This window comes from Hypanus sabinus, chromosome 10 (assembly GCF_030144855.1).
Source record: "Hypanus sabinus isolate sHypSab1 chromosome 10, sHypSab1.hap1, whole genome shotgun sequence".
Lineage (NCBI taxonomy): Eukaryota > Metazoa > Chordata > Chondrichthyes > Myliobatiformes > Dasyatidae > Hypanus > Hypanus sabinus.
This window is the reverse complement of record NC_082715.1, coordinates 114,078,364-114,101,104: the sequence shown is the minus strand read 5'-3', so window position 1 is coordinate 114,101,104 and position 22,741 is coordinate 114,078,364. Positions and strand designations below refer to the sequence as shown.

The following is a 22,741-nucleotide window of genomic DNA, read 5'->3' as shown; positions in this document are numbered from 1 at the left end:
TTTTGAAATGTAATTCTAAATTTGAAGATTATGGTGATCTAAATAAGACTTTGTGGCGACACATTTCCTGGCACATCCGAAATGGCTCGCAATTAGCCAGCGTTCAGGCTAAGGGAGATAGCCTACGGGGGTTTGTGAGTACGCGTCTTTTGCAGCATCCGCGCCCATGGGGGCTGGGTTGAGGGAGGCTTAAAAGCAAGGCTGTTTAGTTCGAATAAAGCTATTCGACTGCAGTTTACTGACTGCGTGAGCACACCGCTACAACGTGTTTTTATCGCTATTAATATACGTCACCACTGCCAATACCTGACACCCGTCAGTGCGCGATTTCTTTAATTTTTCGATCCAAGGTAAGCCAACTATGGAGAATTCTAATAACAGAAAAGTGACTGAAAAAAACAGAACGTTTAATGATACGTGGACAGATTCATTTGCTTTCACTGTTGACGAGACTGGTTTACATATGAGATTGCTTAATATGCAATGAGAAACTAGCAAACAACAAAAAGTCAAATGTCGCAAGGCATTTCCAGAATAAACACGCAGCCTTTGCTCAAAAATATCCGGATGGAGATGAGAGAAAAAAAGCCGTTTCGGAACTGATGCAGAAGGTTGATCTGAGCAAAAATCATTTCCAGAAATGGATGAAGTCTAGAAAATCAACGACATACGCTAGTTACATTGCCGCTCAGGAAATAGTCAGGCACGGGAAGCAGTTTACAGATGGTGAATATATAAAAGAATCTTTCATTAAGATTTCAGAACATCTATTCACTGACTTTAAAAACAAGAGTGAAATTGTGCAGAAAATCAGGGATATGCCCCTCTCTGCAAAGACTGTCAAAGACAGAACCATAAAAATGGCAGAAGACATCACAAGACAGCAAATTAAAGACATCAATTCAGCTGTGGCCAACTCGATTGCCTGTGATGAGTCTAAAGACAAAGGTGATATTGAACAAATAGCGCTGTTTTGCCAGTATGTAAACTCTGCCGGGCCACAGGAAGAACTGATTGAGTTGATACCTCTTAAAGACCAAACACGGGGGGAGGACATCTGTGAAGCTGTCTTGAATTGTTTAAGAGCCAAAGGAATAAAGACCACCCATCTGGTGTCAGTAGCTACTGATGGGGCACCGAATATGACGGGAACGCACCAAGGGATTTGTGGCTTTACTGCAGAAGTCGCTGGACAGAAAGCTGCTGACTTTTCACTGCATCTTGCACCAAGAGGCACTGTGCGCTCAAACATTTCCTCCGGAATGCACAGAAGTAATGGATGTTGTCATTCAGATTGTCAATAAAATAATGGCAAAAAGTTTAAATCACCGTCAATTCCGTTTGTTACTGGACGAGATGGAAAGCGCATATTCTGATCTCCTGCTGCACAACAAAGTCCGGTGGCTGTCCAAAGGGGAGGTGCTGAAACGCTTTGTCGCGTGTCTGGAAGAAGTGAAAACTTTCCTGGGCAGCAAAGGGCTCACCTTTCCTGAGCTGGAACAGCCAGAGTGGCTGGAAAAGCTACACTTCATGGTAGACATGACAGCGCACCTGAACACGCTGAACACAGCTCTTCAACGGGGTAAGGACGTACAGCCCTGCACATGTTGGAGGATGTTTTGGCATTCGAGCGCAAGTTGACGTTGCTTGCCAGAGATTTACAGAAAGGCACATTGTCTCATTTCCCCAATTTGAGAGAGTTCAAACAAGGTCACGACATGATAAATTCGGAGTATTTACATTCTGCAATTATCGCAATGCAAACATCGTTTGGGAAACGCTTCTGTGGGTTCAGAGAGAAAAAAAAACACATTATCCTTCCCGGTCACTCCCCTAAGCATCGATTCATCTCTATTGAATACGACTGCATTGGCAGGTGTGAGTAAACCTGATCTTGAGATGGAACTGGCCGATATAGCCGACGAAGACATATGGGTGTCCAAGTTTAGACGCTTGACAGCAGACCTTGAAGATGTTGCCCGTCAGAAGGCCGTTCTTGCTCAGAATCACAAATGGAGTGATATTGAAAACCTCCTCAAACCGGACAAACTTCTGTTCGAAACATAGAATGCTATCCCCGACATTTATGTAAACATTAAAATGTATGCGCTTGGAGTCCTGTCGATCTTTGGATCCACATATGTATGTGAGCAGGTATTCTCCAACATGAACTTTATTAAAAACAAACATTGCGCACGCCTCACAGATGACAGCTTGCAATCCTGTGAAAAAAATGAAGGTGACGTCATACAGCCCTGATGTGCAGACGCTGTGCGCTGAGGTCCAGGAGCAGAAATCCAATTAACCAAGTATGATAAATATTTTAATTGCCTATTGTTTTACGTATATTCATATTTTTTCATTGTTCATTGAAATAGTCCTTTTATTTTTCAGGTTGACAGCTGGCTGACGTTATTTTTGGTTTGCTGCTGGCGGAAAATTTAAGTTCAGCGTTTTTCATAAATACAAGAAGGACTCAAATAGACATTGAGTATTTTACTTAAAAGTAACCTTCAACCCAACGTCTTTTTTTCAGAGTTCAAAATGTTTTTGTTGTATGCAGAAATGTAATTTCGTTTTCTCTGCAGGAGTTCATCAATTTCATAAATGCAACACATTATAGTTTGTTTATACATAGCATAAAGGCAAAAAAAACGTTGTATGCAGTGTTATTTCATTTTAAATGTCAAACGGGTTTTGCGGCTCCCAGTGTTTTATTTTCTCTGGGAAACGGGTCCAAGTGGCTCTTTCAGTGGTAAAGGTTGCTGACCCCTGCTCTAGCTCAACCCAGGGTCATCTACTAGAGACCTCAGCCTTGGAATCACACCTGCATTGACTTTTTCTTATTATTATTAGCATTTCTTGGTTCTTATTTGTTCAGGGAGCAGATCGATTAAGTTTTATTCTGCTGATTTCAAAGATATATTGACGGAGAAATACACATGGCTAAGGACAAAGTAAAATACATTTCTTTTAATGTCAATGGATTATTAAATTCAATTAAGTATAGTAGAATACTATCCAAAATCAAAAAAAGAACAAGCACATGTAGTATATTTACGGGAAACTCACTTCAGTGATAATGAGAATGGAAAACTAAACAGAATGGTCCTCACCAATTTGTTTTTCTCCTCATAGAAATCAGAACACGGGAGAGGAGTTGCTATTCTTATCTCAAGCAAGCTAAATTTTGAAAAAGTATTCAAAATGGGAGATATTATGGTAACTGAAACAGAAGGTCTCCTGATATGTGGGGGAGACTTAAATTTATAATTACAACCAAAGTTAGACTCTTCTAATAGAAAAACCTATCAAACAAAATCCTTACGTAAGTGAATTAATACACTTTTTGAGGATGTTGGTCTAATACAGAGGGACCGTTTCCCCGACAGAAGGGATTACATTATTCTGCCCCCCATTCTGTATATACAAGAATAGACTATTTCATAACATTTGGAAAAGACAAAGGCAAAATAAACACCTGTGGAATTGGGACAATAGATGTAAGTGACTATGCACCTATATATTTATCTGTTGATCTTGACCTACAACCAAAGACTACTATTTGGAAACTAAATTCAAGTCTACTCAATGATCCGTACTTTAAGGAACAAGTTAAAAAAGAAGTTGGTCTTTACTTAGAATTCAATAATAATGGAGAGGTTTCACCTCCCATTCTATGGGATACACTGAAGGCTGCTTTAAGAGGGAAAGTTATTGCAATATCTTCATGTAAGAAAAAAAAAGGAATACAACATTACAGGAATTACAAAATAGGCTGAAAGAACTAGAAAAAAAAACACAAATTGAATTTGGCACAGGATACATCAGAGAAAATTTTAAAAATCAGGAATAAAATTAATAGTTTGGCTGTGCAAGAAATCAGGAAAAATTTAATCTTTCTGAAACTGAGACATTATGAAAGTGGATCTAAATCTATGAAAATACTGGCATGGAAACTGATAACAAAAAGATAGCAGAAAATACAATTCATAGAATTAGGGACCCAAGAGCAAAAATGATTAAAAAAACTAAGCTAAGTGAAATTCAAGAAGCTTTTGAAGTGTTTTACAAAACTCTATATTCCAAAATTCCAGGGGGAAGCATAACCCACACTGACACTACCTTGAATTCTCTAGAGTTACCCACTTTAAGCGAAGAACAAACTAGAACAATGACTGCTGACATAACTGAAGTTGAACTAAAAGCTGCAATTAGTAGGCTTAAATGAAGCAAGTCACCAGGATCAGCTGGGTATATGGCAGAGTGGTACAAAGAATTTTAAAATGAGTTAATTCCTGACTTACTCCCCACACTGAACTGGACTCTAAAAAAGGCACAAATTCAACCCAGCTGGAAGGAAGCGATAACCTCATCTATACCGAAAGAAGGCAAGGATAACATGGAATGTGGGTCATTTAGACCAACATCCGTTCTTAATGTAGATTATAGATTATTTACCTCCATCATGGCCAAACAATTAGAAGAGTTTCTACCCATACTGATACGTAACGATCAGATGGGTTTTATACGACAACGCCAAGCACAAGACAATATACGAAGGACACTTCATATTATGGATCATATACCAAAAAATAAATCGAGCAATAGTGATAAGCGTGGACGCTGAAAAGGTATTTGATTCTGTTAATTGGAATTTTCTTTACAGAGTTTTACATAGATTTGGTTCCCAAGACAATTATTAAAACTATACAGACACTATATGACAACCCTACTGCTAGGATTAAATTCAATGGATATTTATCAAATAGTCTTACCCTAGAAAGGGGCACGAGACAGGGTTGTCCATGGTCACCGCTGCTCTTTGCATTATATCTGGAACCATTAGCTCAATACATCAGACAAAATGAAGATATAGGGAATTACTATTAAAGGAACAGAGCATGCAACATGGCTTGTTACACGGATGACAATTTGATCTATCTAGGGCAACCAACATACTCTGTAACCTAAACTAATGCAATCCTTTGAACAATATGGTCAATTATCAGGATACAAGATCAACATAGATAAAACCCAATTACTTTCATATAACTATAGCCCAACAAGAGAAACTGAAAGTAGATACCCCTGGCCATGGCAAACAGAGTCTTTCAAATATTTGGGTATCATTATGTATCAAAAGATTTGGCATAATTATCAGAATGCAATTATCAGCCTATATATAAAAATTAAGGACGATATAACAAGATGGAACCTAATTTGTTTTTTTAGTCTCAGTTCAAGGATTGAATCTATTAAAATGAATATACTGCCCAGACTATTATATCTCTTTCAGACCCTACCTATAGAGATTAATCAAAATCAATTCAATGAATGGAACAAAATGTTATCAAGATATATTTGGCAAGGTAAAAGGCCTAGAGTTCATTTCAAAACTTTGCAATTAGCAAAGGAAAAGGGGGGATGGGGCCTACATTCTCTTAGAGATTATTATTTTGCAGCACAGTTGAGAGCTGTGATATGTTGGTGCAACCCATCATATGACGCTCAATGGAAAAACATTGAGGAGCGGGTACTTGCCATCCTTATAAAGGCAATTTTGGCTGATAACAACCTACAAAGTTACATTAATACTGTTGATAACCTATGGGTGAAATGGACTCTTAAAATATGGAAAACTATTATAAAAGAATATAAACTAGAGGGAGATACTATAATTCTTAAATGGTGTGCATATGACTTGAATTTTATGCCAAGTAAATTGGATGCTAGATTTAAGGGCTAGACAGCTAAAGGAATAACAGTTCTTTACAATATAATGAAAGGAGGAACACTGTTTAGTTTTGAAATGTTTAAAGAGAAACACGTTAGAAAAACAAGATTTTTATCGTTATTCACAGGTGCGAAAATATGTTAATAATACGCTTAAAAATGTAACCAAAGCAAGTACATGCTTGATAGAGCTATTTAGAAAAGCATATAATTCAGATAATGGTAGTAGAATCATTTCGAGCATGTACAAGGGTTTGTCAAATCTAAAAACAAATTTGACTTCATACATTAAAACAAAATGGGAGAAGGAAGGAGGCATAATTATATCTGAGGAAGAATGGACAATAATATGGAGGTATCAGTGGAAGTGTACCTGTTCACAGAAATGGAGGGAGTTTGGATGGAAGAACTTGATAAGATATTTTATTACACCCTCTCAGAAATCCCATTATGATAGTAACCTCCCTGTTTGCTGGAGAGATTATGGAAATTAAAATGCAAACCAGTATCATATTTTCTGGGAATGCCCCACTATCAAAGACTATCGGAGTGGGATTTACAGTGCCCTACAAGACATCTTTAAATGTGAAATACCCTTAGAGAGTAAGACCATATATTTTGGATATATACCTCAAGAACGGTTGAAAAGAGATAAATATTTAATGAATATACTGCTGGTGGCTGGTAAAAAGACTCTTACTTGGAAATGGTTATCACAGGAGAGCCCAACCTTAAATGCATGGATGGACATTTACAAAATGGGGAAGATAACAGCATCTGTAATCATAAGTTGGAACAATTTGATTCATACTGGGAAAAATATTTAACTACTTAACACCTCGTAGGCCTGATTTTAATCTCACAAATCATTGAACATGTTGTTAAAAAAAAGATAATTCCCTATTTGTACAGTTTTCTCCTTTTGCTTGTGCTTTCGTTCCTCTCTTTTCTATAAGTGAATACCTCAGATAAATATTATGTGGAGATTTGTGGCATATATGACTATATGATATATATGTACAATATCTGAAATACATCTTATGGTTCATTTTGGTAAGCCAAATATGATGGCAGAATATAGTATTAATGGTAAGACTATTGGCAGTGTGGAGGATCAGAGAGATCTTGGGGTCCAAGTCCATAGGACGCTCAAAGCTGCTACGCAGGTTGACTCTGGCATACGATGCATTGGCCTTCATCAACCGCGGGATTGATTTTAAAATCCAAGAGGTAATGTTGCAGCTATATAGGCCCGAATCAGATGCCACTTGGAGTACTGTGCTCAATTCTGGTTGCCACACTACAGGAAGGATGTGGAAACCACAGAAAGGGTGCAGAGGAGATTTACAAGGTTGTTGCCTGGATTGGGGAGCATGCCTTATGAGAATAGGTTGAGTGAACTTGGCCTTTTCTCCTTGGAGCGATAAAGGATGAGATTTGACCTGATAGAGGTGTACAAGATAATGAGAGGCATTGATCGTGTGGATAGTCAGAGGCTTTCTCCCAGGGCTGAAATGGCGAGCACAAGAGGGCACAGTTTTAAGGTGCTTGGAAGTAGGTACAGACGAGATGCTAGGGGTATGATTTTTTTTCCGCAGAGTGGTGAGTGCAAGGAACAGGCTGCTGGCGGCAGTGGTGTAGGTGGAAACGATAGGGTCTTTTAAGTGACTCCTGGACTCATGGAGCTTCGAAAAAATAGAGGGCTGTGGGTAAGCCTAGGTAGTTCTAAGGTAAAGACATACTCAGCACAGCTTTGTGGGCCGAAGGGCCTGCATTGCGCTGTAGGATTTCTACGTTTCTATGTTCTATTCCTCTAGTGGGCTCAACCACAAGCTGCTTTAAAAAGCCATCTTGTAGGCATTCTACAAATTTCTTCTCTTGGGATTCAGCACCAACCTGATTTTCCCACTCTACCTGCATAGTGAAATTACCCCATGATTACCCTTCTTTGCATGCCTTTTCTATCTCCTGTTGTAATTTGTATCCCACATCCTGGCTACTATTTGGAGGCTTATATATAACTCCCAATGCTGGTGGCATAGTGGCATCAGCGCTGGACATTGGGGCAAGAGGTCCCGAGTTCGAATCCAGCTCTCCATCTACACCTGAGTTGAGTGTTGAGCTAGCAACTCGACCTTGTGAAAAAAACCGGGAGTGGGATGGGCTCCACCAGGTTTCAGATGCCCAAGACACACCGTATGATGAGCAATCACCAAAAAGGGCCGTGCAAAAAGCTTGTCATGACGGCGTCCCAACGACTCCACCAGGAGTCCACCACACACACCCACCTCCCATCAGGATCTTTTTATCCTTACGGTTTCTTCACTCTACCCACAAAGATTTTACTATGTCACTTCTTTCTAAGGATTTCATTTCATATTTTACCAACAGAGCTACCCCATCCACTCTGCCTACCAGCTTGTCCTTTTGATACAAGGCACATCTCCTTGAATGTTAAGCTCACAATTATGATCTTTTTAGCCACAATTCATAGTTGCCCACAATGTCATACATGCTCATCTCTAACTGAACTACAAACTCATTTGTAAGGCCAGTGATGTTGTGGGGGTGGAATTGGACTCTCTGACGGTGGTGTCTGAAAAGAGGATGCTGTCCAAGTTGCATGCCATCTTGGACAATGTCTCCCATTCACTCCATAATGTACTGGTTAGGCACAGGAGTTCATTCAGCCAGCGACTCATTCCACCAAGATGCAACAATGAGCATCATAGGAAGTCATTCTGCCTGTGGCCATCAAACTTTACAACTCCTCCCTCAGAGTGTCAGACACCCTGAGCCAATAGGCTGGTCCTGGACTTATTTCCACTTGGAATAATTTACTTATTAGTATTAACTTATTTATGGTTTTATATTGCTATATTTCTACACTATTCTTGGTTGGTGCAACTGTAACCAAACCCAATTTCCCTCAGGATCAATAAAGTATGTCTGTCTCTCTGTAATTATCTACCTTATCCCATATTGTGTGCATTCTGTCCTGTATTCATTACCCTTTTCAATTTTACCCTTTACACTTGAACTCATCCCACTGACTGCAATTTTCCCCCATCATCTGCCTGCCCTTTCTCTCAGTCTCACTACACACTGCATCTAGTTGTACACCAACTGCCCCATCATCAGCCCTACTATTACGGTTCCTATTCTCCTGCCAACTGAGTTTAAACCCTCCCCAACAGATCTAGCAAACCTATGCAACAAGGATATTGATCACCCTCCGGTTCAGAAGCAACCTGTCCTTTTCGTACAGGCCATACTTTTCCCAGAAGAGATCTCGATAATTCAGAAATCTGAAACCCTGTCCCTTGCACCAGTATCTCAGCCACACATTCATCTGCCAAATAGTGTGTTTGACAGGAAAGAAATACTGTGATCTTGGGGAGTTTCCAGTAATTAATACTTATTGCATATATTTTAGTATTCTTATCACATAGATATGAAATCACTTACATTCAAGAAAATAAATTATATTCAATATGTTTCTTATTTTCCATGTCATTAATCTAAGCTTGCACCTCCTGACATGGAAAGGCCAAATAAAGCCAGATAAATACTCACTATAGGAAGTTTACAATGTTTGCTTCAGCAATCAGTTGAGCAGTTTTCCAAATTTTTGTCAATTCTGAGGAATTTCTGAAGTGATGAAGATGATTGATGAGGTGGTAGCTGTTGTATACATGCAATTTATCAAGAGATTTGATAAGGTCTTTCATGGTTGGAAATACGGGCAATGAAATGGCAGGCGGAACTTAATCTGGACTAATGTGAAATGTTGTTCTCTGGAAAGTCAGATGCAAGGTGAAAGGATGCTCTTAATGGCAGGACCCTTAACAGCACTGATGTACAGAAGGAACTTGGCTTATGGGCCCATATTTCTCTGAAAGTGGCAACAGAAGCAGATATGGCTGTAAAGAATGCACACACCATGCTTGCCTTCATCAACCCAGTTGGAGAATTAAGTTTAAAAGTTGGGAAGTCATATTGCAGTTAAATTCAACTTTGGTCAAGCCACATTTGGAGTATAGTTGCAGTTCTTGTTGCTGCATTACAGAATTTTAGAGAGTGCGGAAGAGGTTCATGTGAATATTGCCTGGATTACAGGGTATGAACTACAAGGAGAAGTTGGACAAACTTGGATTGATTTCTTCAGTGAGTCAGAAGCTGATAGAAGTTTATAAAGTTATGAGAGGCACAGACAGGACAGTTAGTCAGTCTTTCTCCCAGTATGTAAAAGGTCAAATAGAGGACATAGTTTTAATCTGGGGGTAGGGGGAGATGGGGGTCTGGAAATTTAATAGAGATGTGTGAGGTGCATTTGATGTTACACAAATCACAGAACAATAAAAAAGTGCTTTGGCTCATTAAATTAGCACCAATTCCTAAAAGAACAATCCTGTTCTTTACTGAAAATTATTTTTTTCTCAAAGGAACAGCGTGACATTTTTATTTAAATTATAGTCAATGATGAGCGTATTGAATGAAAAACATCAAAGTATAAACAGTCTCATTAAACGCGAGGAAATCTGCAGATCCTGGAAATTCAAACAACAACACACACAAAATACTGGTGGAACACAGCAGGCCAGGCAGCATCTATAGGGAGAAGCGCTGTTGACGTTTCGGGCCGAGACCCTTCATCAGGACTAACCGAAAGGAAAGACAGTAAGAGATTTGAAAGTAGTGGGGGGAGAGGGAAATGCAAAATGATAGGAGAAGACCAGAGGGGGTGGGATGAAGCTAAAAGCCGGAAGGGTGATTGGCGAAAGTGATACAGAGCTGGAGAAGGGAAAGGATCATGGGACGGGAGGCCTCGGGAGAAAGAAAGGTGGGGGGGCACCAGAGGGAGATGGAGAACAGGCAAACAACTAAATATGTAAGGGATGGGGTAAGAAGGGGAGGAGGGGCATTAACAGAAGTTAGAGAAGTCAATGTTCATGCCATCAGGTTGGAGGCTACCCAGCTGGTATATAAGGTGTTGTTCCTCCAACATGAGTTTGGATTCATTTTGACAGTAGAGGAGGCCACGGATAGATATATCAGAATAGGAATGGGACATGGAATTAAAATGTGTGGCTGGGAGATCCTGTTTTTTCTGGCGGACCGAGCATAGGTGTTCAGCAAAATGGTCTCCCAGTCTGCTTCGGGTCTCACCAATATATAAAAGGCCACACCGGGAGCACCGGACACAATATACCATACCAGTCGACTCACAGGCGAAGTGTCGCCTCATCTGGAAGGACTGTCTGGGGCCCTGAATGGTGATGAGGGAGGAAGTATAAGGGCAGGTGTAGCACTTATTCCGTTTACAAGGATAAGTGCCAGGAGGTAGATCGGTGGGAAGGGATGGGTGGGACAAGTGGACAAGGGAGTCGCGTAGGGAGAGATCCCTGTGAAAAGCAAAAGGGGGGGGGGGAGGGAAAAATGTGCTTGGTAGTGTTCTCATTAACTTTACTTTGCATATTGATCAGAATTTGATATCTAGTTTCTTCAATAGAAACACATTTTGCACAACTACTCCACCCAACTTTCCAGCTGACCTATGTCCACAGTATCCTTAGATAACCTTCAGTACAATACACATATACACACTTTGCCAAATCAATTACAGATCCAAATTGCCGAAAAGCCTGGGATTCCTTGTGCCTTAATTTTCTGGACTTACCTACCATGCATGACCTTGTAAAGAGCCTTACTGAAATCCATATAAACCACTTTGACCACTGTCTTTAATTTTCTTACTTACCTCTTCAAAGACCTGAGGGACATGATCTTGCTCTGAATAAAACCATGCTGACTCCTCTTAAGCAGCCCCCTCCTTTCCAAATGAACATAAACTCTGTCTCTCAAAATCTTATTCAACAACTCTTCCACCACTGAGGTGAGATGCACCAGCCTGTAATTTCCAGCCTTATTCCCACTACCCATTTTGAGTAAGGGGACATTAGTTATACTCCATTTTTTAGGTATTGAGGTGCAAAGATCACTCTCAGAACTCAAGCAATCTCCTCCCAAATCTTCTTCAGTATCCTGAGATAGATCCCATCTGATCCTGCAGAATATTGCCCACCAATATTCCTAACATTTCTTCCTGCCTGATAATAGACACACTCCAGAATAACAGCATAGCCCTCCTTTATTTTCCATTGAGTTGTTGAATCCAATCATAAATATTTATTTAGGACCTCACTCACAATTCCATACTCCACTCCTGAGGGGCCCCACTTCTTCCTACTATCTTATTCCTAACACACTTATAAACAATTTTTGGGATTCTCTTTAATGGGGAATATAACATGGGAGATTGTGAGGTCATTCACTCTGGTGCATAAAACTGAAAAGCAGTGTTTGTTAAATGGTGAACAACTGGGAAATGTTGATGGTCAAAGGGACCTGACACACAAGTCACTAAAAGCCAACATACGTGTGCAGTAAACAGTTAGGAGTACACATTGCTTGTTGGACGATATTTTGAGTGGATCTGGGTACAGGTGTGAAGACATTCTATAACGCCTTGGTGAGAACATACTGGAACATTCTCTACAATTTTAATTTGTTTGCATAAAATAGAGGGCTATAGGTAACCTTAATTTCTAAAGTGTTCATGCTCGGCACATCATTGTGGGCTGAAGAGCCTGTACTGTGCTGTAGGTTTTCTATGTTTCTAACTCAGAGTGTTTCTCGAGTGGAGTGTCACTTTTCAAGGAAACACTCCAGTATCTGAAAAGTGTTTCCTTGAAAAGTAGTAGACCATATATGTCAAACTCAAGGCCCGCGGGCCAAATCCGGCCCACGGTGGAATTATCCTTGGCCCGCGAGATAATATCTAATTACTATTAAAGCTGGCCCCAGTAATCGAAGCGCCTATGGCGTATGATATGGCTAATGCTGAGTTTATTCAGGTACCAGGTTTTCAGGGTTTTTAGTGTTTATTTGGTTTCCCTGGTTTATTTCCTGAATATCATTTATGAATAAATTCTTTTTCTTATTAGAGCTGGCCCGCTGGTATATTGCATGCACCACTAATACTACAAATCCCACAATGCACTGCCAGTGCATTGCTCGCGCTTGCCTTACTCTCTCATCAGTATCCTTATGGCGCTAGTCATGTGTGGTCAACTTTCAGCTATCCCTCACCCCAAAAATGGCTGAACAAAAGGTGGACTTTGAAAACAGGGGTTTTCAAGGCAGGTGGGAGGCAGAGTATATGTTCGCAGATATAAAGGGCAAACCTGTTTGTCTTGTGTGCGGAGACGGTGTGGCTGTAATTAAAGAATATAACGTAAGACAACACTATGAAACGAAACACCACGACAAATACAAGCATCTGGACAAGAATCAGAAGCTCCAGAAGGTAGAAGAGTTGAAAAGAAGTCTGGCGTCACAGCAGGCTATGTTCACAAAAGCCAAAACACAAATGAGGCTGCTGTGAAGGCTAGTTTTATTGTGGCAGCAGAGATCACTAAATCAGCCCGGCCCTTTACCGAGGGAGAATTTGTTAAAAACTGCATGATGAAAGTTTGCGACGCCGTGTGCCCAGATAAAAGACAAGCATTTTCAAATGTGAGCCTGAGCAGAAACACCGTTGCTGACCGTGTACGTGAGCTTGCCACCAATCTACAACAACAGCTGGTGGGGAAGGGAAGAGATTTCATCGCATATTCCCTTGCTGTGGATGAGAGCAGGGACACTTCTGATACTGCCCAATTGTCAATTTTCATTCGTGGAGTGGACTCAAGTCTGTGTGTAACAGAGGAACTTTTGGGATTAAGATCAATGCATGGCACAACTACTGGAAAAGATCTCTTTGAAGAGGTATCCAGATGAGTAAATATAATAAGGCTGCCTTGGGATAAACTTGTGGGACTGACGACAGATGGAGCGCCTGCAATGTGCGGTCAAAACAGTGGATTGGTGGGCAGGATCCGGGAGAAGATGCGGGAGGAAAACGGCACAGGTGAGCTGACAGCTTATCACTGCATCATACACCAGGAATCGTTGTGTGGCAAAGCCTTGAAAATGGAACATATAATGAACACCATGACACGAACAGTTAACTTCATAAGAGCCAATAGTTTAAATCACCACGAGTTCAAGTCGTTTCTGGAGGAGTTGGGTTCAGAATATAATGATTTGCCCTATCACACACAGGTGCGATGGTTAAGCCAAGGAAAAGAGCTGAAAAGATGTTTCGAGTTGCGTGAGGAGATCTGTTAGTTCATGGAAAGCAAAGGGAAAGACACAACAGAGCTCCGGGATAAAAAGCTGCTTTGTGAAATGGCATTTCTGTGTGACATCATGAGCCATCTCAATGCGCTCAACCTGCAGCTTCAGGGGCGGGGTCGTGTGATCACAGACATGTATGCTGCAGTGAGGGCTTTTAAAACCAAGCTGCGCCTGTGGGAGATGCAGATGCAGCAAGAAAACTTGAGCTATTTTCCGTGTTGCCAAACTATGAAAGAGCAGGTTTCTACCGCAGTGTTCCCATGTGCAAAGTTTGCTGAAAAACTTAGCATACTTGGTGCCGACTTCACATGGCGATTTGCCGACTTTGAAGCCCAAAAAAGCAGGTTGGAACTGCTCAGTAACCCATTTGCAGCTGACGTGGAAAGCGCACCAACCAACGTACAAATGGAGCTGATTGAACTCCAATGTAGTGACACACTCAAGGCAAAGTATGACTCGGTGGGCGCTGCACAGTTTCTACGTTTCATTCCCGACACAATGCCCCAGCTGTGTACCCAAGCTGCTCAAATGCTCTCTATGTTTGGCAGCACATATCTGTGTGAACAACTTTTCTCTTTGATGAAGATAAACAAAACATCACACAGGAGTCGTCTTTCTGATGAACACCTTCACTCAATTCTGAGGATTTCCTCAGCTCAGAGCCTGACTCCAAACATTGATGAACTTGCATCCAAGATGAGATGCCAAGTATCTGGCTTAGACTAGTGTGAATCACAGAGTGTTGGCCTGTGGAAAAATGTTTTCATTAGAAATTACTCCGAAAAAGCTGCAGATAAAGCCATAAGAAATAAATGCAACCAACTTTTCATTTATTTAATGTTCAATGTTGTTTTTGTAGGCAATAACCTACAGGTTCCAGGTTAATATGTGTAATAAATTAATTTCAGTAAGTTTTGCAATAAACACTGAACCAGTCCGGCCCTCGACTTGTACCAATTTTTAAATTTTGGCCCACTGTGTATTTGAGTTTGACACCCCCTGTAAGTAGACTATGAGGAGAGATTGTGTCGCCTGCAACTATACTCCCTGGAATTCAGAAGAATGAGAGGAGATCTTTTAGAAACATATAAAATTCTGAAAGGGTTAAATAAGATAGAGACAGGAAAGTTGTTTCCACCGGTAGGTGAGACTAGAACTAGGGGACATAGCCTCAAGATTTGGGAGAGTAGATTTAGGACAGAGATGAGGAGGAAATGCTTTTCTCAGAGGGTGGTGAATCTGTGGAATTATCCGCACAATGGAACAGTGGAGGCTACCTCAGTAAACATATTTAAGATGAGGTTGCATGGATTTTTGCATAGTAGAGGAATTAATGGTTATGGGGAAAAGGCAGGTAGGTGGAGATGAATTCATGGCCAGATCAGCCATGTTGAATGGCAGAGCAGGCTCAATGGGCCAGATGGCCTACTCCTGCTGTATTTCTTGTGTACTGTTTAAGGAGCCAAGGAGTATATTCAATTTGCATTCTCTCAAGTCTAGAACCAAAAGGCATTATCTCAGAATGAGCGGTAATCCATTTAGGACTGAAATAGGATGGGTTTCTTACTATAAAGAATGATTAACCTTTAGAATTCCCTACTCCGATGGAACATTGTGGCACAATTAACTTTTTTCAAAGCAAAGTTCAATAGATTTCTGGATATTACATAAATTAGGGGATATGAGGATGGTACAGGTAAACAGCGTGGGATAAAAGAACAGCCCCACCCCTGACAAATGGCAGAGCAAGCTCAATGGCAGGTTGACCTATTCCTGCTCCAACTTCTCATGCCCTTACAGGAGAAAACAGTTGGAATAATGTTCCGGTTGTAAGGCTGTGATCATGACAGCAAGTCGTGAATATACAAATCCACACAGGAGAATGGAAATCAAGGAGAGAAGAAGCACATCTTCACAGAAACCAGAAGTACAAGAAATATAAGGGAAGGGTGTACAGGTGGAAAACTGAAATCATCTGAGAAACTCAGGTCAAGTGTTTATACTAATTAACAAGACATACACCAATCATCTGTCCCACTGCCTCTATTATCCAAATGCCTTATTACACTGCATAGTTCCTGACCCGTGGTGAGTGAATAAGACTCTTATATCCCTGTCATAGGAGAATATCTGGCAAATTAAAAACTTACTGGAAGAATCGGAATCAGCAAATAAATCTGATGAGGGCTACAGGACTGCTTTGATGATGTCAACTGGAATATCTTCCACAATAAAGATGTTGTCCCCCAGAAATTGGTCAAGGTCTAACCAAACCGGAAACCCTATATCAACAGTTCCACACGACACAGAGCTGACATTGCCGGTGTCTAAAAGCAACTCAAGAAATGCAGCTACGATCTGTGCAAAGTCACTAAAGCAGCAAAACAACAATACAGGGACAAGATCCACACTCAACTCTCCACCAACAACACACAGAGCTTATGACAAGGCCTGCACATCATCGCACACTTCAAAGCTAAACGCAGTAGAGTTTCCAACATCGTTGCCTCACTCCCAGATGAACTAGATCTTCTTTTTACCCTTGATTCGATGTTGCCAACACCAATGAGCCCCTTAGGAGAGCTGCTGATGTGACCTGCAGCTTGGTCATCTCTGAAGCTAAAGTACACTGGTGCTTTCAATGAGTGGACAGTCGCAAGGCTGTGAGACCAGATGTCATCCCAGGGTGGGCACTCAGAGTGTGCCCGGTACAACTGGTAGGTGTATTTACAGACATTATAAATCCCTCCCTCTCCTAGTGTAGAATGCCTTCCCACTTCAAAACAAGGTAACATGTCTGAACGACTGATGTCCTGTTACACTCACCTCAATAATAAGCAAATGCTTTGAGAGGCTGGTCAAGGCCTACATCTGCAGCATGCTACCACCCACACTGGACCCCCAACAATTCGCCTATTGACACAACCCATCGACAGAAGACACAATAGCCACAGCTCTTCACACTATCCTTACACACTTGGAGAAGAGGGATGCTTATATGAGAATGCTGTTCAGCATTCAACACCACAATCCCCTCCAGGTTTGAGAAGAAGCTTAGAGACCCCACCCTTCACCCTGCCTTGTGTAGTTGGATCCTGAACTTCCTTTCAAGATCACCAGCAGGTGGTAAGAATGAGCTCCCTCACCTCTGCCCCTCTGACACTCAACACAGATGCCCCTCAGGGTCGTGTCCTAAGCCCCATCCTTTACTCTCTGTATACCCATGACTGTGTCGTCACCCACAGCTCCAATGTGCTAATTAAATCTGCTAACACCACGACGCTGATTGGCCTCATTACAGATAATCATGAGGCAGCCTACAAAGAAGAAATCATCACCCTGACACTGTGGTGTCAAGGAAAAAAAACCTTTCCCTCAATGTCACAAAAACAAAGGAGCTGGTTGTGGATTACAGGAGGAATGGAGACTGGCTTACCTCTATTTACATCGATGGATCTGGGGTTGAAAGGATGAACAACTTTACGTTCCTCGGCATACACATCATGTGGTCTGTACATATTGGCTGTGTAGTGAGAAAGGCACAATGGCATCTCTTTCACCTCACGCAGTTGAAGAAGTTTGGTATGGGCCCCCCAAATCCCAAGAAATTTCTACAGGGGCACAACTGAGAGCATCCTGACTGGCTGCACCACTGCCTGGTATGGGAACTGTAATTTCCTCAATCGCAGGACTCTGCAGACAGTGATATGGACAGCCCAGCGCATCTGTAGATGTGAACTTCTCACTATTCAGGACATTTACAGACAGGTGGGTAAAAAAGGCCTGAAGGATAATTGGGGGCCAGAGTAACCCCATCCACAAACTGTTCCAGCTGCTACCATCTGGGAACAGTACTGCAGCATAAAAGACAGGACCAACAGCCTCCAGGACAGCTTCTTCCACCAGGCCATCAGACTGATTAATTCATGCTGATACAATTTCTATGTTATATTGACCGTCCTGGTGTATATACTATTTATTATATATTACTATAAATTGCACATTTAGACAGAGATGTAACGTAAAGACTTTTACTCATATATATGAAGGATGTATGAAATGAAGTCAATTCAAGTACAGTTTGCGGGTGGGAGTGTGGGAGAGAAGAGGTGTGTGTCTTGACTATTTGAAAAACCAGTCCCAAACTGATCCAACATTTATCCTTCAACTAATATGAGTGGAGGATTAACTGGTTATAAACTTCCTAATGCTTGTTCCATACCTTAGTCCTGATATGACTAATATATGTTATCATGGGAGATGTGAATTAATATGAATTTCTCCACTAGATTGGATGAATAGAACAGACTGGCAATGAAGAGGTAGTTCATTAAGTTAGGAGTCAGTAATGAGAAATACAAAATTAAAAAAAAACTTTTAAGGATGGAAATTATATGAGATTGCCAATTTAAAACAGTGTAATTAGTAAGATTGAAATGGATAGATGTTTGATGAATAAGATCCAGGATTAGTAGCAATGTGCTCTCCTAGGAGTGCCTGAGGACAAGCAAAAGGACAAAAACCAGAGCTCACATAAGTAGTACCAGCACCTCCATATTAACAGATCGGATATTTGTGTACATCACAGCACCACATCAGCAACGAATGATTAGCTGTGGCTCAGTTAGAGCATACCCATCTCAAAATCATTGGCTGGGCACTTGAGCACTGACATGCAAGGACAATACTGAGGGAGTATTGGGCTGTCAGTGATACTATTTTTCTGATACACTAAACCAAGGCCCCATCTTTTGTTTCAGGTGGACACATTATGGATCTCATTGCACTCATTCAAAGGAGAGCAGAGAATTCTTACTGATGAGGTAGTGAAGACTTACAGCTGTAAATAAATTATATAATTATTCCAACAGACCTGTTTGTTTGAGATTGCAAAATACAAACTAATTGCTGAATTTTCAATTCCAGGTATTTCTGAAGTAATTCAATACATGGAAAGGGCTTTAGCCTGGCCTGTGGCTATAGAAGTCACTTTCTAAATCTAAGTCTTCCTTTTTTAGGTTTGGATATGAGTGCATTGAATGTGAAAATGGAGCATTCTAATGGCACCTTGTACTGAAAGGAAGCAATACAAATGCATGAAATCTGATGTACTCATTAAGCTTGTGCAGAATGGCACAAAAACCTGCAGACAGCTTGAACTCATTGATTTATCTTTTTTTGTCCTAAATATGTTTTTGAGTTCTGTAAAAACTAATACTGCTTAGACTTTTTTTACACAGATATACTGCCACACTAACCAATGGACAGCAGCCTGACATGAATGTTATTACTTTTGGCATACAAAGAAATTCTGATGCAAAAACAGCAAAGGTTTTATAAACAGAGTTTTGACAATGCACGTTTTATTTTAGCAACTTGCCAGCACTGTGCTTAGAATTCAATTCCACAGCCGCACTTTACTGCAAGACTTTTTTCTGACTGCAGGGATTAAGATATTAAAATCAGTACACTTGAAAAAAGTTGTTTTGTCCCACCAGGATTAATTACATTTAAATGTTTTATTAGCTTGTGAAAAGTGACACATAGCCCAGAAAAACCTTATAGAACTGATATAGTCACTTCTCTTAATGTACAGACATCTAAATGCAAGCCAGACCAGGTCAATTCCTGCATCTGTCATCAAGTATTATTTATGTGATTTAGGTGTCCTGGCAATATACTAATCTAAATAACGACTGCATTTAAAGCAGTTTTGGCTTTCACTTCTTTTCCTAAAGATCCACAAGAATTCCCCTCTAAGGGATGTGTAATACATATGGCATGTGGGTGCAGCTTCACAAGGAAAGCAATATCACTTCACCAGCTGTCCTTGTTATATTATCACTTTCTATTCAAGAAAAGATGGCTGCCAAGAAACTTTAGCAGGAAACTCGACACAGCTGTGACACAGAAAGGCCTTTCATATCTGAATCCTACCCACAATCCATTAGCCTGAACAATGAACAGAAAACTAAACACTTCCCTAAAATTAAAATAAACTTTCTTAGATGTAGTCACAATATGGTGAGGCATCTAACCAGTACTTTCAGAGAACCAAAATTCTCTTGCCAGGTGGATTTCTCTTTCTAATCATAGAAGTAGAAAGAAAATGTATACTAGTCTCCATCTTGATAATACAAATAGTAGACAAAACTAATCCTAATGTTAGCAAAACCTGTATCTGGCAAAGTGTTTAATAACAAGAGGAAATTATAAAATAAACAGGAAAATCAGGAACAATTTTGTGAAGTCTTTCCCATGAAAAGCCATAGAGTTATGCGGCACATAAACAGGCTTTTCCGCTAAGCTAACTGGGCTGCCCAGCTAGCTATTCCCATCTGCCTGTTTTATAGAAGCAATATGTACTTATGAGGGCAAAAGTTGTTAAATAACTTCAGAAAAATTGGACTGAGTGAGAATGGAAAATCATCACATCTTACATGAAAAATATCTTAGTGTGTTCCTGAAAGGATAATAATTTTCTATCCTGCTGTTTAGTTCACACATTTGAATAACTGCAGCTACATTCATTCAATGTGCTTTAGCAACAACTATCAGAATGACAAGTGTTTGCTCTTTTGCTGCTCTAGTGCTCTGTAAAAATGCACTTCCTTGATAGGTAATTATCACACATGTGAGCCTTTCTACAAATCTCCTATTATAAGTATATCCATTTTAAATTGAACAGAGCCATTCACAATATTTCACGTGCAGTCTCACCTGGGCCCTAGGTAATTCAGAACACAAGTATGTTCCAAAATTCCACACTCTTGAATATTCCCACAGATTAAAAGGTATTAACAACAGCTCCATTATTTAAGAAAGGAAGAAAGAAAATAGGGACTAGCCAGATATCAATGATAGGACATATGCTAGAACCTATTGATGAGGACATGATAGCAGAGTGCTTAGAAAATAACATCAGGCAAAACCAACACAGATTTATGAAACAGAAATCATCCTTGATAAATCTTTTACTTTTTTTAATTCTAAAAGCTCAATATACATTTGCATGGGACTTCAGTCATGCCAGATTGTCATGTTTTCCCAGCTACATCAATGTAATATTAATTCACTTTATTTAGATATTAAACAGCTAATATTCCAATAAACCAGATATGTTGGAAGGAAGCGCAAGAACCAGGAGCAGGGTGAGTGGATAGGGACTACAGAAACTGGAGCCTCAATGATGAAAAAGTAGTGCTGGCATCAACGCCAGAGTGAATAGAAAGAGGGCAGAGGAACCAAGTCCCTGTGAATGGAAAGGAGTGCAGGCTCTTGGACCCAGATTCATAATGGGGAGCATGAGATAGTATTACACAAAATTAAGAGTGAATGTAATCGGAAGTAGTATATTAGCATGAATTAAGGGCTGGTTAATTAATGCAAAAGTGCATAAGATAAAATTATTTATTTCAGGCTGTAGGTTGTAACTGGTGAGCTGCCACAGCTGTTCACAAACTACAGCAATGATCTGGATGGAGGATTGTGTAATATATTTGAGTTTTATAATGATACCAAACTGGGTGACAATTTAGCTTGCCAAGCGGATGCAGAAAGGTTTTGACAAGATAAAAGAGAGGCTATGTCAATGACAAGGACAGAAATGTGGAACATAACGTGCAAAACTAGAAAAAAGTAGTATAGATGTAGTATATTTTAAGTGGCAAAGGACTGAAGGACCTTGGTATTAGAGAGACCTTGTGCATTTATAAACAAATCACTGAAAATAGACATGTAGGTAAAGCAAGCAATAATAAGGGAAAACAGTAATATCTGCCTTTATTTCAAGAGAATTTGAATAAATAAAGTTGATTTAATGGAATTATAGAAGGTCCTGACGAGATCACACTTGGAACACTGAACAACGGCCCGGTTTCAAAACTCAGGAACAATATATTTACAATGCATGGAACACAATGCAGATTAACCAGATGGATTCCAGGAGTTGGGAGGCAGCAAAACCTTAAACATGAGAAATTCTGCAGATACTGGAAATCCAAAGCAACACATGTGTCCTTTGTGGAGGCAGGCTTTATTGTCCTCTGGAGAGGGATTGCTAAGACCGCACCTATATTCATCACAGTTTAAAAGAACTGGGAGGGAATCTCATTGAAATATACAAAATTCTTGTGTGGTTTGACAGGAATATTGTCTAGAACTGGGCAGCAGAGAGTTAAGAATAATGGGTGGCCACTCAAGACTGGGATTAGAATTTTCTTCACCAAGAGGGTGACAATTCTTTGAAGTTCTCTGCATGAGAGAAAGGTGAGGACTCAATCTCTAAGAATATTTGAGACAGAGAATGGCAGATATTTGCACACAAAGGGAACCAAGGTATGGTGCACTTCAGTGAATTATGGGGCAGAAATGAAGGTGCATGTGACATACATCTGCTATGAAAGGAACCTGTAGATTATTGACTCAGCATAGTAGTTTAAAAATTAAGCCTTATGCATACAAGGAATTCTGACATTTTTTAAGAGATTTAAATAGTGATGAACTTGTGAACAGGTGATGTCTCCTATGCATGTCTTTCTCAGGGACAGCAGTTATATGTTATAAATGTGATACAGAGCAGTGGAGTTTTGATTTTAATTTGAATATTCTCTTCTTGCTACTACCATCGGGTAGGAAGTACAGAAGCCTTAGGTCCCACATCACCAGGTTCAGGAATTATTACCCTACAACCAACAGGTTCCTGAACTACTTTGGATAACTTCATTCACCACTACTCTGAATTGATTCTACTATCTACAGACTC

The 22,741-nt window shown here is 40.3% G+C and overlaps 1 protein-coding gene and 1 pseudogene across 5 annotated transcripts in view; one reads left to right on the top strand and one right to left on the bottom strand.

The window, feature by feature from the left end:
• LOC132401000 (serine/threonine-protein kinase MRCK alpha-like) overlaps positions 1-22,741 on the bottom strand; it is a 573,066-nt gene that overhangs the window by 308,771 nt on the left and 241,554 nt on the right. The gene's annotated exons all lie outside the window — the stretch shown is intronic.
• On the top strand, positions 12,819-14,658 carry LOC132400331 (general transcription factor II-I repeat domain-containing protein 2-like; annotated as a pseudogene).